The 14142-nt window shown below is 43.4% G+C and overlaps 1 protein-coding gene across 3 annotated transcripts in view; it reads left to right on the forward strand.

Annotated features, from left to right (window-relative positions):
- The first annotated feature begins 245 nt into the window (after positions 1 to 245).
- Positions 246 to 14142, forward strand: part of xirp2b (xin actin binding repeat containing 2b) — a 36430-nt gene continuing 22533 nt past the window's right edge. For 2 of the 3 annotated variants that reach the window (XM_045704471.1, XM_014163965.2), the window contains exon 1: positions 9157 to 9308. The gene's annotated coding sequence lies outside the window, so the exon portion shown is untranslated. Of the gene's footprint in view, positions 532 to 9156; positions 9309 to 14142 lie in introns of those variants that run through there. The other variant, XM_045704472.1, reaches the window with a different exon arrangement.

Genomic DNA, 14142 nt, shown 5'->3' on the forward strand with positions numbered 1-14142 from the left:
TGACACAAATCACGTTTGTCCTTTCTCTCTGTCTTCTTCACTGTTCCCTTCTTGCGCAATTCATGCATCTCCATTGGCAACTCCACTGGCCTATCTCAATCAATCAATCAAATGTATTTATAAAGCCCTTTTTACATCAGCCGACGTCACAAAGTGCTGTACAGAAACCCAGCCTAAAACCCAGCTTAAAACCCCAAACAGCAAGCAATGCTATCTCTAACCCCCTCTTTCTAGTTCTTGAGCGAGTAGGGGAGAACCGGAATGAAAGTAACACTTCGTTTTTTTCCTAATTACTCTGAGATCGATAGAGCTAGACACCATATTTTATGACAAACAACATATATACAGTATGTCCTCTACCATTAGGAACTGTAATTTAATTTGTAGGGTAAATGAGTTGAAATGAAATAGACTGAGAACAGAACTACTACAATATTACTTTTGTACCTGCCGGCGGGAGTAACACAACCTTGGGACGGAAGTAACAACTGGCTAGAAGTGCACAATATCGGTCTTATCTCCATGTTTCTGGTTTGTAATGCTCGTTACTTTCAACAAATGTACTATCAGCCATAATTTCATGTTTGTGTCGATTTGAATAAATAATGCTATAGGTTAGACATTTATGAAAATGAACATCGCAATGTTGCGCAACCACAATATTTTGCCTTACAGTATTAATCGGACTAAAATGGATCACATAATAGCTATATTAACCATCATTTTCTAATTTTACTTTCATGGGAATTTATTACATATTTTTCACAATTTTCAAAGGACTTCATTCTTAGCCCAAACGATCAGGTGCACTCCAGCTGTTCTTGTCATGCGAGCTTTATTCTCTTCAGAAACGGACACTCATCGTGCATCATGGCTTAACATAAGGTAATTGATTGTTAGCTTGTGGTGGCTAAGGTTAGGTGAAGTTTGTAGTGGCTGTTTAAAGAAAGCTGAACCATAGACTACTTTCAGGGTGAGGAACCATCTAACATTCAGTTGTAAAATAGTGAACTAGTCCTTCAAGCATTTATTTGATTTTATTCCAGGTCATCAGTTTACATTGTGTTACTTTCATCCCACCCGTCTTTACTGTAACTTCTCCCAGGCTAACCCCCAAGACTAGCTAGCATGATACGTGAGACCTATGCTGTCAATTAGTCACTAGATGGGTTAACAAAATGACTTACTGTATGTTTGGAACCTTAAACAACTAAACACAACTCTACAAACAAAAAAACAGTTCCAGTCCGGAGCCTCCAGCGACGCTCTCCAGTCCGGAGCCTCCGGACGACACAGAAGCGGGGGGATCAGCGGGCGGTGTGGGGGCTACGCCCCGAACCAGAGCCGCCGCCAAGTATAGATGCCCACCCGGACCCTCCCCTATAGGTTCAGGTTTTGCGGCCGGGAGTCCGCACCTTTGGGGGGGGGGGGTACTGTCACGCCCTGACCTGAGAGGGAGGGTTTGTTTCTCTATGTGGTTAGGTCAGGGGGTGGTGTGGGCATTCTATGTTTTTGTATTTCTCGGTTTTTGTTTTCTAGGTTTTGGCCGGGTATGGTTTCCAATCAGAGGCAGGTGTCTATCGTTGTCTCTGATTGGAAGCCATACTTAGGCAGCCTGTTTTTCCTTTGGGTTTTGTGGGTAGTTGTTTTCTGTTTTGTTCCTTGTAACCTGACGGAACTGTTGACGGTTGTTTTGTTGTTTTGAGTTAGTGTTTTCATTAAAGTAAAATATGAGCACTTTACACGCCGCGCCTTGGTCCCCTTTGTACGACCCTTGTTACAGTGTTACTTTCGCCCGTTCTAACCTTTGTCCCAGCTCTCCCCTATAGACAATGAACAGCAATATAGTTTGAAGCTTATATCAAGCAATTAAACAAATTATAATAGGCCTAGGCCTATTCGTGGAGAAAAGCATCCATTCTATTGCTTGCTAAATGGTTTTAAAATAGGCTACAGTGTTGGCAATGATCTGGCGAGGAAGTTTGAATGGCGAGAGTGTGATGTGATCACATTGTCTAAATTGATACCTTGCTGCACTGATGCATTGCAAATGTAAAAAAACAGGCAGTGAGAAATGTGTTAATTCACACAATGAACCCACAGACCTGTCAGTGGCAGTGTCCCAGAGAACAATTACTATTGGTCAACAGCTTCTTTTCGCAGGTGAAAAGATGCAAAAATCAAACCTGTTCCGAATAAATAATTGACGGATTTTGGAAGGACGATATTTCGGATTTAGTGTGAACGGGGTCATGAACAAGACATGCTCGTATTTATTTATTCTTCCTAATTATTCGGCCGAAAATAATTGACTTGGTGATGATGGGTTCTGACTTCTAATCTTGAAATATTGTTAATCATCAGGTATCCTATGGCAAGGAGAAGGGCCACAGTCTGGTTGTTACACCAGAAGTTAATGGTTATCTGTACGAGGAATGTATATGGTGGAGTCAATTAAGGTTGGATATGAGCCAGGGCCTTGGAATGTTACTGTGTGAGGGAAAGGCAATCACATGGTTGTGGTCACTGATAAGGGTGGAGAGCTGTGGATTAGTGAGGAATGGGGGCCGAGGTTAGGTCAGGTCACAGTAAGGGAGAAGGAACAGTTTATTACCCGCATCACTTAACTTCCTGCCTAGCAATAAAGATGTAATGTTTAGAGGGAAGGAGGAGACTTCACCCAAATTGGGGTAGATATGTTCCGAGCAACACAAGTATGTCTTTGTCTGTTCAGCTGTCTGACCCATTGGGTGAATAAACTTGGTTTGCGCTTTAATAATCATCCATGAGGTTTTACTCGGTTCTTTTATATCCTAACAGTGAGAAAGGGACTTTACTGAAAATAGGCCTTTTACAAGATGAAATCATAACAGAGGCGTTTGTTTCTTTAGGAAACTTTCTAAATGGACATATAGGCCTATAGAGAGAATCAGCGAACTCACACACGCACACCCCCGTAAAAGGACCCGTCAATCAAAGCCACCAGCGTGGAGCAAATCTTTTTTCTTTCCTTGAAACGTATTCAAAAACCTAGGCTTGCGAAAAGTAGGCTAGAAGATAATGAATTAACAAGGAAAGTATGAAGGGGAGAGAGACAGCTATGCGATAGTAGCATAGGAAGATGAAATTGACAGTCCATTTAAAATTGAAACAATAACACACATGTCCATAGCCTATTTATCAGCGTTGATTAGTCTATAAATTAAGAAAATATTCTGTATCAAATTATACCATGCCAGGTTGGATAGGATTGGCGTATTGTCCATTCAACACAACATTAGTGCATTATAGGCCTCAGAGCCAGAACAACCTTGTTGACTGCTGTTGAGTCATTTATGAATAGTCAGACACATCCAACCTTTTTTAAAAGGAGACCGATTTATTGATTTAATAGCAAGCAATGAAAACGTGCATTGTATAAAAGAAAGTCCAAACATCTCCCCCCAAAACAATTCTACTGAAATGCCATAGCCTACATGCTAGCGCTTCTGCACCCCGCGCATCCAGCAGGTCAGCTGTCTGAGTGTCAAACGCTGAAATGCCATAGCCTACATGCTAGCGCTTCTGCACCCCGCGCATCCAGCAGGTCAGCTGTCTGAGTGTCAAACGCTGAAATGCCATAGCCTACATGCTAGCGCTTCTGCACCCCGCGCATCCAGCAGGTCAGCTGTCTGAGTGTCAAACGCTGAAATGCCATAGCCTACATGCTAGCGCTTCTGCACCCCGCGCATCCAGCAGGTCAGCTGTCTGAGTGTCAAACGCTGAAATGCCATAGCCTACATGCTAGCGCTTCTGCACCCCGCGCATCCAGCAGGTCAGCTGTCTGAGTGTCAAACGCTGAAATGCCATAGCCTACATGCTAGCGCTTCTGCACCCCGCGCATCCAGCAGGTCAGCTGTCTGAGTGTCAAACGCTGAAATGCCATAGCCTACATGCTAGCGCTTCTGCACCCCGCGCATCCAGCAGGTCAGCTGTCTGAGTGTCAAACGCTGAAATGCCATAGCCTACATGCTAGCGCTTCTGCACCCCGCGCATCCAGCAGGTCAGCTGTCTGAGTGTCAAACGATAGTTGGAAAAAAGGAGGAGATTTAGACAGAATTTTGCAAAACAATTGCTTATAATCATTAGTAAATACAACCGCTATTAGGTAGGTAAAGTTTATCTCCATAAAAATAAAGGAAATAAAAAAGTGACTGTAGGCCTATTTAAAGGGTTTTGACGGTTATTTTATATTCCTGTTGTCTTCATCCATAACCGTCAGTTACACGGTTATTCAATTACATCACAGCCCTAGTGATGTCACTTATCTTCTCTTCCATGGCAATTAGGATACAGCTACATCAGATCTGTTGCAGTGAAACGTTTCTATCCTTTTGGGTCATACCTCAAAACCTGCTCCAAATTATGTATGGAATGTGTGTGGAATTTATCTGAATACAATTTGAACCAGTAAGTATATGCAAAAGACCCATCTTGCAGCAGGATTTGATTATTTTTAGGGTATGCTGTTAAGGCGGGGAGCAAGAATAGTGCTGCCATCATCACTCCTTGGTTGTCCTCACCCCCCATCTCTCTCTTGCTGCACTGGGACACAAATGTCAGACGGTACATCAGCCATTACATTACAGACATGGGGAGACGTGTCTGGCTGGCCTGTAGGTCAAAGGAAAAGACCACCAGTGTGAGAGATGGCTGCATCCCAAATAGTACTGTATACCCTACATAGTGCACTACTTTTGGTTAAAAAAAAGGGTGCCATTAGGGTGCCATTTAGGACGCGGCCAGAGAGTTTGCACGCTCTAGTGAGTACATCAGTAGAGTTCAGTGCCAGGGTTCTCTTGGTCATCAAAACAAAACTGCGTTATATTTAGAAAACGTTCAAGTCATACACCATAACTACAGATGAGATAGATACAGTACACTTCAGAAAGGAAACAGTTCATATATTAGCTTTATGACTGTCAGGTGTGCCGGATTTCTTTCATGTTTATATCCTCTAGGGAAATTAGCTTTTACAGACAAAACATGAAAGTATGTCAGGAAAGGAAAAGCAAGGGAGTGTGGGCATACAGTAGCAAGGGATTGATTTAAAAATGAATGACGGACTTGGTGAGTTCTGACTTCTAATCTTGAAATATTGTTAATCAGCATGTATCCTATGGCAAGGAGAAGGGCCACAGTCTGGTTGTTACACCAGAAGTTAATGGTTGTCTGTAGGAGGAATGTCCTTATTGATGAATATGTATGTGTTGTGTATTTCTCAACTCGATGCAGAGAGCAAAATATGCATATTTTTATGTTTATTGTAAAAACGTCATCCAGTAGGCCAAATTAAATATTTAGCTAAAGGCTATAATTACCCTTTTATACCCTTTATCTGAAAATATTTGAGTAGGCTACAGAACATTGTGCTTGTAATAATTTCCTTGATTTGATCTATTAATATAACATTACTGTAAAACGTTTCCACCACTGCAGTATTCGACCTTTTTATACAAGCAAGCAAGGGATAAAACCAAAAATAATGAAACCAGAGGAAATAGTTATTTACACTTCATTTTAAGATCAACTCAGTATATCTTGTAGTGGTGAAAGACCTGTATAGAGTATTTTATTTATAGGACTATCCTCCCAAGTCAACTTGTCCTTCCAGTGACTGGGTGTGAAGACTGAGGTCTCAACGTTTTGGGATTTGGCACAGATTCCAGTGTGTCTGAGTTTGTGTGCACACAGCTGTCCTAGTGTCATGCAGATTAACAAAGTCCTCCTACAGTAGACCTACCTTCAGCCCTCACATCTGACTGTGTGTGCACATAGTACTTAGACACTGCACTAGCCAACTACACTACGACCATACACTACGTAGCAATCAGCCTCTCGTTGATGGTACTTTGACACTGCACTATCGCAGGAATGAAGCATGTGCGTGTTGAGTAAGCCGAGGCTCTAGAGAGAGTCATTTGGTACTATACTACGGCATGTTTGACTGCTAATGTATTACTGATAGTGTGGTGTCAATCGCAGCCATACAGTCAGATGTGTGTCATACTGTATAATCGAAGACACTTTGTCGTTTAGTTTTCATATCTAATAGCATATCTAATATCTAATCGCCTCATTGTGATGCACCACACCGTGGTATCTACTGTATCTGCCTCTCATCTGCCTGCCCTGTAGTGCTCAATGAACTGAGCAGTAAGGCCAGCAACACTCTCACTTCTAGACCCAGAATCAAAGCAGTTCTATTGCAGCAGCAATTGCTGTACAGACGCTGTGAGGAGGCTAGTAAAATAGCTCAATGTGCCAACGAGTCTGGGAGAGAGGCCACGGCTGGACACGGGCAGTGAAGTCCCTCTCTGAGGTGCCAGCTGTGGGCACTCCATATTATGCTGAAGTGGTGTTGACGGGGATGCTAATTCCTAACACGAGGGTCAGTTGTAGACCACCAGATAATGGTATCGCTGAAACCCTGGAATTGAAATGGGCAACTAATTCCTTGCTCAGGCATTATCTGCAGTGTGCAGGATCGTCACTCACTTCACATAAACCAGACAAAGGAAAGAGGTGACATTCAGGTCACAGCAATAACAGCAGTGACGATATAGTAATTTCAGTTGATGTAGCTGATGGCAGGGCTGTTTAATTAACACTGGCAACAGTCTGCGTGATTCTCCAATGATTAAACTGTTGTATTAAAAGCACTGGAGGAAGGTTACATTCGCATTGTAATTTTAGAATGTCAGGAAAACATTAGCATTCAATATAGAACAACAGTGTTTTTGTAGATCAACATTAAACAAACAAATGGGTTTTTATTAGCTAGAATACGATTATGTTTCGCGGCCTAAAACATGATCATTACAGAGGAAAATGCTGCTTCATGCACATTTTCATGCATTTATAATTTGGTCTGCATCTAACTGTAAGCCAACTGTACAATTTATGATAATAAAAAGACATGAATAAAATATAATTAACTAGCTTTTGCAGTTACCTGTATAGTACCTGAGTTACTGCCCACTCCTTCTTTCAGACAGCGTAGGAAAAGCTAGCAAATCAAGTTCAAAAGATGATCTAGTAACAACAAAATCCAAGTGTGTTCAGTTAAATCTTGTACACATGTAGACACTCTATTTGATGACTAACAGGATGACTTGTAATACATTAAAAAAAATACATTACAAAAGGAGCAGAAATAATGTGCTTCTCTCAGGCAAAGGAGATTGCGCCAAAAATACACGAGACCAAGCTATTTGGTGGCTTGTGTGATTTTAATTTGTCTTAACTCTGTGTGAACTCTCTTAACCCTGTCAGCAGTACCAAACACGTTGTGCTTTAACCAAGTGTCTGTTTATAGAAATATAGCTTGAAGACATGTTTCACTAGTCTCTCTTGAAAGGTACAGGATGTGTAGGTCTGTTAATCATCCCAACATGCTTTGCACAGAGCAGTCCTGGGCTTTTCTCGTCTCCCTTGCAGAGGTCTTTTTTTGTCACATAGAACATGTCCCCTTATGCATTTTCCCTCAAGCTCCTCTAGAAAGATGTACATCTCTTTGAAGATTTACATTGTCTTCTTTGCAGTAAATAGTCAACAGAAAGGAAAATGTATAGGAAAATAAGTAAAGACATTCCTGTATGTAAAAGACAATGAATGGCTTCGCGCTACAGTTTCTCTTGAGACCAGTTTAGATAGTTTTCATATGTAAAATATTATGCATCGTGTACTTATCTGTCCTCACTGGTAGCTTAATCTAAACGTACACTTACATAATCACTCGTAACCTACAGTATGTACCTGAGGTTCTGATCTACTGTATACTAAAGCTGTCGGTAGAGAAAAACTAACTCATTGTAGCATATATCTGTGGGCAGCATGGACAACATCATGGCACTTCTCCCATGGAAATATACTGCCTCTGAAACAGTTCTTTATTCCTCCTGTTCACTGTGACTGGGTCTTTCTCTTTCCTGGCACGCTTGGCATGTGTTCAGTGATATGTAAAGGCTCTAAGTGTCTGATGGAAGTCACTTCTTATCTCCAGTGAGGGACTGGGGATGGGTCCACCTGATGAGCTCTGCTGGTGGGGAACGGTGGAATGGCTCTGAGGCTGCTGCTGCCTCCTCTCCACCGCTCTGCATGACTTACCCCTCTGTTACGGATCAGAAAAGACAAAACTTGAAGCAGAACAAAAAGAGCTGCTATGAAAATAACATGAGGCTTAATCAATTCACTGAAAGTTGGCAGAATGTATTTACATTGCCAGTTTATTTCACTCCCTGAGGTTGACTGGAAATACACCAACACCTCGGCACCTCCCTGCCCTTTAAGAGTAGTTGGACTTGTTGATTGGACATTTACTCAAGCCACGAAGAGAGACCTGTATGAAATGAATTCAGGCTGTCTCCATGATCAAGAATCCTCGGAGAGTGTTGTGTTTCTGAAGGATCTTTTTGCGTTTCTGGCGTCCGTGTAGAGTGGTGGCGGTAGGAATGCGGCAGACGTGGTTCTTTAGGGCAGGTGTGGGTTACACATGGGGTAGACAGCACCGCAGTGATGCATGTCTGCCACGCCTGGCCTCCGCACATCCCCAGCTTTCAGGGATACCAGAGTCACCCTGGCGCCGCTGCTCTCCAGCTGGGCAAAAGGGGACAAGGGAGAGGAGCGAGAGCTCTCCGAGCCTCGGGTGTCTCTTGCAATGTCTGCTTTTAGCCTTTAAATCACCACTGTCCCCATTCAAAACCCCTGGACGACACATCACATGGGACTGTTTTCTCTCTGACACTAACTGTCATCATTTCAAAGGAGCAGCGCTTTCCTAGAATAAAGCAGCTCACGCTGTGAGGGGTAATTTAAGACTGTAGAAGGGTAGAGAAACCTAAAGCATTACATATAGGACTGAATGTGTGTGGTTTTGGCATATAAAGATGGGTCATGACAGCTGTAGTGGCAGAGTGGACAGTGGGCTATGATGGAATCTGTGATGATGAAACTGCAGTGATCTGATTTATTAGTAGAGTGGCCTGTTAAAGATGGTGGCCTACAGGAAGTATTCACATGCAGATTTCGCAGACTTGACATGGAAGGTATGAAGGCCTCACCCTCTAAAAAAAGTGGGCGGGGTGTCTAAAATAAAATCAGCTCGTCACTGTCTGCTCCTTGGACAGAGGTGATCACGTACTGCTGGAGCGGGACTCCAACACCAAAAGGGATTTGACTTGTGGTGAGGAAAGACGTCCTATGGGCCAGGGGTTTTAGTGGCCTTCCTGTGGGATTCTATCGTCTGAGTTCTATTTTACACCGACCTGGTAGGTGGCATCTTGGAGCAACTGTGCCTGTGTTGTTTGGGTGGTCTTTACCTCTGCATAATGTTGTTGTTCATGAGCTATTCAAAAGGGATTCATTGATGCGTGCATAAATGCCACTGTTTGCTACTCTTGTACATCATAGGCGTTTTGACTCTTAATAAATGTAGCATTCATTGATTTCAGTCAATAATATGCTGTTAGGAAGTAAAACAGTGGAATCAATATGGAGAAATAACAATGTGCTTTGCAAGACCTGAGTTCTCTTTCCCCATGGGTTCATTATGTGTCAGTATTTGATGGTGTTTTTTAATGCATGGAAATAATTAGTAGTTAGAAGGAGAACTGAGGAGGGAGGTTTTGTTCTTGTGCCCCACTGAAAGCATTATTATTGTCCTCACAAAGCAGACATTGTTATGGAGGTCCTTGCTCGGAAGTAATAGGCCAATCAGAAGTATTGTCCTTTTACATTTTGGATTCAGACAGTAAGCTAACCTAGAGTAATGTAAACTGCATTTTTCCCTGGGAAATACTGGATTTGCCTCTGTAGCCTCATTGACTAAGTAGACAGACTGTCAACCCTTGTTTTGTAATCACTGATAGCAGTAGCTCTGTCATAGACCACAGCTTAGTTCAATATAGCTTTTGAGCTCTGCATATCAAAAGCGAGGCACCGGTCTGTCTGATAACTGTTCCTCAGAAGGTAATTGCTGCCATAGACTACTGAAAGTGTTGAATGGCCAAAATAATTCAATTCACTTGATGAAATGGATGTATGAACATTATGGTATGACCTCGGACGCCACTATCGGTGCACTAAAGATGTGTTATATTAAGCCTAAGGCAGGACAGTATCCGGATTCTGGAACTGGGTCTTCCAATCTTAAAAAATCTTGTCCTCACTGTTTGTCTCCAGCTCTTACTAAGAAATACGACTCTGCAGGCCAGCAACGTTTAAAATAGTGTTGATTTATTTTTGCAGGTAGTTGGCGCCAACATTACTTCACTTTCCTGTTATGTGAGCTCTCAACTAAACATAAAATGTCACAAGATATCCCAAGATTGTTGACACATTTCTTGGCCTCAAAGTTTCACACATCCATAATAAACATAGCTGGTCTATGGTTGCAAAAGGCAATGGTAGACATTGAACTTTCTCCTACAGTATAAGAAACCATTTTCTTGTGGTGTCAAGTATGTTGAAGCTACCAGGATTTATGGTTTTGGAGTAGGAAACCTATCTTATTTTGGGACGTATCTATGCTTGTCCCCCATCCCTCTTTACAGGGTCATAGGTTTATTCTAGCGTGCCAATCATGCCTAAAAATAGGCTAAAATAGATGGTCAGAGACTGTTTTGCCCTAAGACAGTCTTGTCCACACAATCCTATGATGCTGTACTGATCAACAGCATCAACCACCAACAGGACTATCTATGCCTATCAGCATGTTTTAATTGTCGTCTTAAGTGGTCAAGTGTTTATAGACTCAAATAAGGTTAGCGCACAAATAGGTTACTAGTCACTGTTAATTTAAGAGTATACTTATTTATTTGCGGCTGAAAATCAGTAGGCCTATCCTTCAGATTAAAAAATAACTGATTTGACATGTTCCCGAAGTCAGAAAACTTCACAGCATTTAAAGCTATGAATAGTGTTTGATATAGGGATTCAATATGTGCTTTGCTCTCATAAATCATATTACGTAAGTGAAATATCATCTCCAGCCTGACTGTCTTTTTTGCTGACGGTGTTCTGCAGTTTTCATTCAGTTTGATAAAGTAGCATTTGCGGCTGTTCAGAGACCCTACTTTGTCTAATGCATGTTCAATCGGTTTTTAATTGGATTAATGCTGATTAGGGTTCACACTGCATACCAAATCAAAAACCTGAAATGATTGTGAATGAGGACTTTACTCTTAATGAGTGCCCCCTGCGGGATTCCAAAGCGATGCTTCACAGCTGGGTTTCCCAAACTCGGTCCTGGGGATCGTTTTGGTTTTTGCCCTAACACAACACAGCTGATTCAAATAATCAACTAATCATCAAGCTTTGAAATTTGAATCAGCTGTGTAGTGCATTGGCAAAAAACATAACCTGCTACCAGGTTTACGGTGCTTTGATAATGTATGTTCTACAAACCCAAAATAATATTTAGTGCTTCTGTAGTGCAACGTGAAACTGTACATCCACGCTTCCCTAAAACCAGAACACCAGAGCTGAGGTACAGCCATCCCATCACATCATGAGGTGTCCATGCTGGCTTAGTGCACATTAGCCTTGGTGCTATGTGTGGAGTGTTAACAGTCTGAGGTGTCAGAGTCATTACCATAACCATGTTTTACACACAGACTAACATAAATCTGTATTCTCCCTGTCTTTAATTTACCATCCACTGGAATGGCTGTAATTGATTTGAATGATTCTCCTGTGTTGGAGAGGGACTGTCTTATTCACTAGAGCACCTGCATTCTCATGGAAAATATAATTGTGAATTCCCTTTGTACTGGATGTGTGCTGTCACTGTATAAGAAACGGTTACAATACGGAATGACTCACCCTCTATCCATGACATGCTATTGATTACAGAACACATTAATAGTCTACTACAGGGTTTCTCAAACTCGGTCACCGGGACCGCAAGGTGGACGCGTGAAGAAGTCCCGGGTGACAAGCCATCTTGCTGGCGTGGGACCATTGGAGGACAGCAGAACGGACAGACTCAGGCACAAACAACCGACCGGGTGGACCGTTACCGGGAGCGGGCTGCATCCGAAGGGCTGCCAGAACCTCCTCCTCAATCTTCCACGTAACTGCTCCCATGACAAAGTTCTGGGGAAGAATCGTATCGGTCATGGCCCCCCTCTCCTCCGTCTTGGAGAACATCTGGGACAAGGCGTCCGCCTTGCCGTTCTTAGACCCAGGTCGGAATGTCAGGGAAAAATTAAAGCATCCAAAAAACAAAGCCCACCTGGCCTGACGAGAGTTGAGACGTCTAGCCGATTGCACGTAAGCAAGATTCTTGTGGTCAGTCCAGACAATAAACGGTTGCTCTGCTCCCTCCAACCAGTGGCGCCACTCCTCCAAGGCCAGTTTCACCGCAAGAAGCTCCCGGTTACCCACATCGTAGTTCCTCTCCGCAGACAAAAGACGACGAGAGTAGAAGGCGCAGGGATGGAGTTTACCGTCAGTGGAGCTTCGCTGGGACAGGATGGCGCCAACCCCCACATCAGACGCGTCCACCTCAACGACAAACTGACGAGCAGCGTCAGGTTGAGAGAGAATCGGGGCGTTTGTGAAACGACTCTTCAAATCCAAAAATGCTCGGTCTGCCTCAGGATTCCAACAGAAGGTCCTGGTGCTAGAAGTCAGAGCAGTTCATGGAGCGGCCACACGGCTGTAATCATGGATAAATCTCCGATAGAAATTCACAAACCCCAGAAACCTCTGGAGCTGCAATCTCGTACCGGGCTGAGCCCAATCCAGAACTGCCCTAACCTTCTCTTGGTCCATCTTAATCTCTCCCCTGGAGATAATGTACCCGAGGAAGGATGTAGTGTGGGTGTGAAAATCACACTTCTCAGCCTTCACAAACAGGCGGTTCTCCAACAATCGCTGCAGAACCTGCTTGACATGCTGGACGTGGCTGGAAAGCTCCTTAGAGAAGATCAGAATGTCATCAATGGTAAACAAACACAAACAGACCAATCATATCTCTCAGGACGTCATTAAGCATGCTCTGGAACACTGCTGGAGCATTGGTCAGTCCAAACGGCATCACCAGATACTGGAAATGACCCATCGGAGTATTGAACCCAGTCAACCACTCGTCCCCCTCTCTGATCCGGACCAGATGATACGCATTGCGTAGATCTAGCTTAGTGAACACCGTAGCACCCTGTAAGGAGTCGAAAGCTGAGCTCATCAATGGCAGTGGATACTTGTTCTTGACCGTAATATCATTCAACCCCCGATAATCAATACAAGGTCGAAGAGAGCCATCCTTCTTACTCACAAAAAAAGAATCCTGCCCCCAGGGGTGATGACGAGGGACGAATGAGACCAGCAGCTAGAGACTCCTTTATGTAGGTCTCCAAAGCTACCCGTTCAGGTCGAGAGATACTGTATAACCGTCCCTTGGGATAGGCAGCTCCAGGGAACAGGTTAATGGTACAATCATAAGGTCGGTGGGGAGGAAGTGACAAAGCCTTCTGCTTACTGAACACCTCACCCAATTCGTGATAAGTTTCAGGAACCAGGGACAAATCTGGGGGGGGGTAGAATAACTGACCTGACTGTGAACAGAATGGGAACAGGCAGTCTTAAGGCAGTTAGCATGACATTCAGTGCTCCAACTAGTTTCCTTGCCAGTCACCCAATCGAACGTGGGATTGTGTTCTCTCAACCAGGGGTATCCAAGAACCAGGGGAACATGGGGAGAAGACAGAATGAAGAAGGAGATAACCTCTGAATGATTCCCTGACAACAGCATCTTAACCGGTTCAGTCCTCCTAGTGATATGTGCCAGCCTACTGCCGTCCAGAGTGGTTGCTTCAATGGCTTCCAGTAACTTCTCCTTGGAAAGCCCCAGCTGTTCCACCAAGTCGGCATCTATAAAGCTGCCATCGGCACCTGAGTCGATAAAAGCGTTAATTGCTAAACTCTGATTCTTGTTCATGAGTATAGCAGGAAAAAGAGGTCTAACAGGATTATTGAGAGGTTGAAACTGACTCGCTAAAAGACCTCCCAAACTTAGCGAGCCGAGCAGTTTAACGAGCGCTGTGGACAAGCGGAGATGTAATGTCCCGAGCTACCACAGTAGAGGCAGCTGTTGGTCTC

This window comes from Salmo salar, chromosome ssa21 (assembly GCF_905237065.1).
Source record: "Salmo salar chromosome ssa21, Ssal_v3.1, whole genome shotgun sequence".
Taxonomy (NCBI): domain Eukaryota; kingdom Metazoa; phylum Chordata; class Actinopteri; order Salmoniformes; family Salmonidae; genus Salmo; species Salmo salar.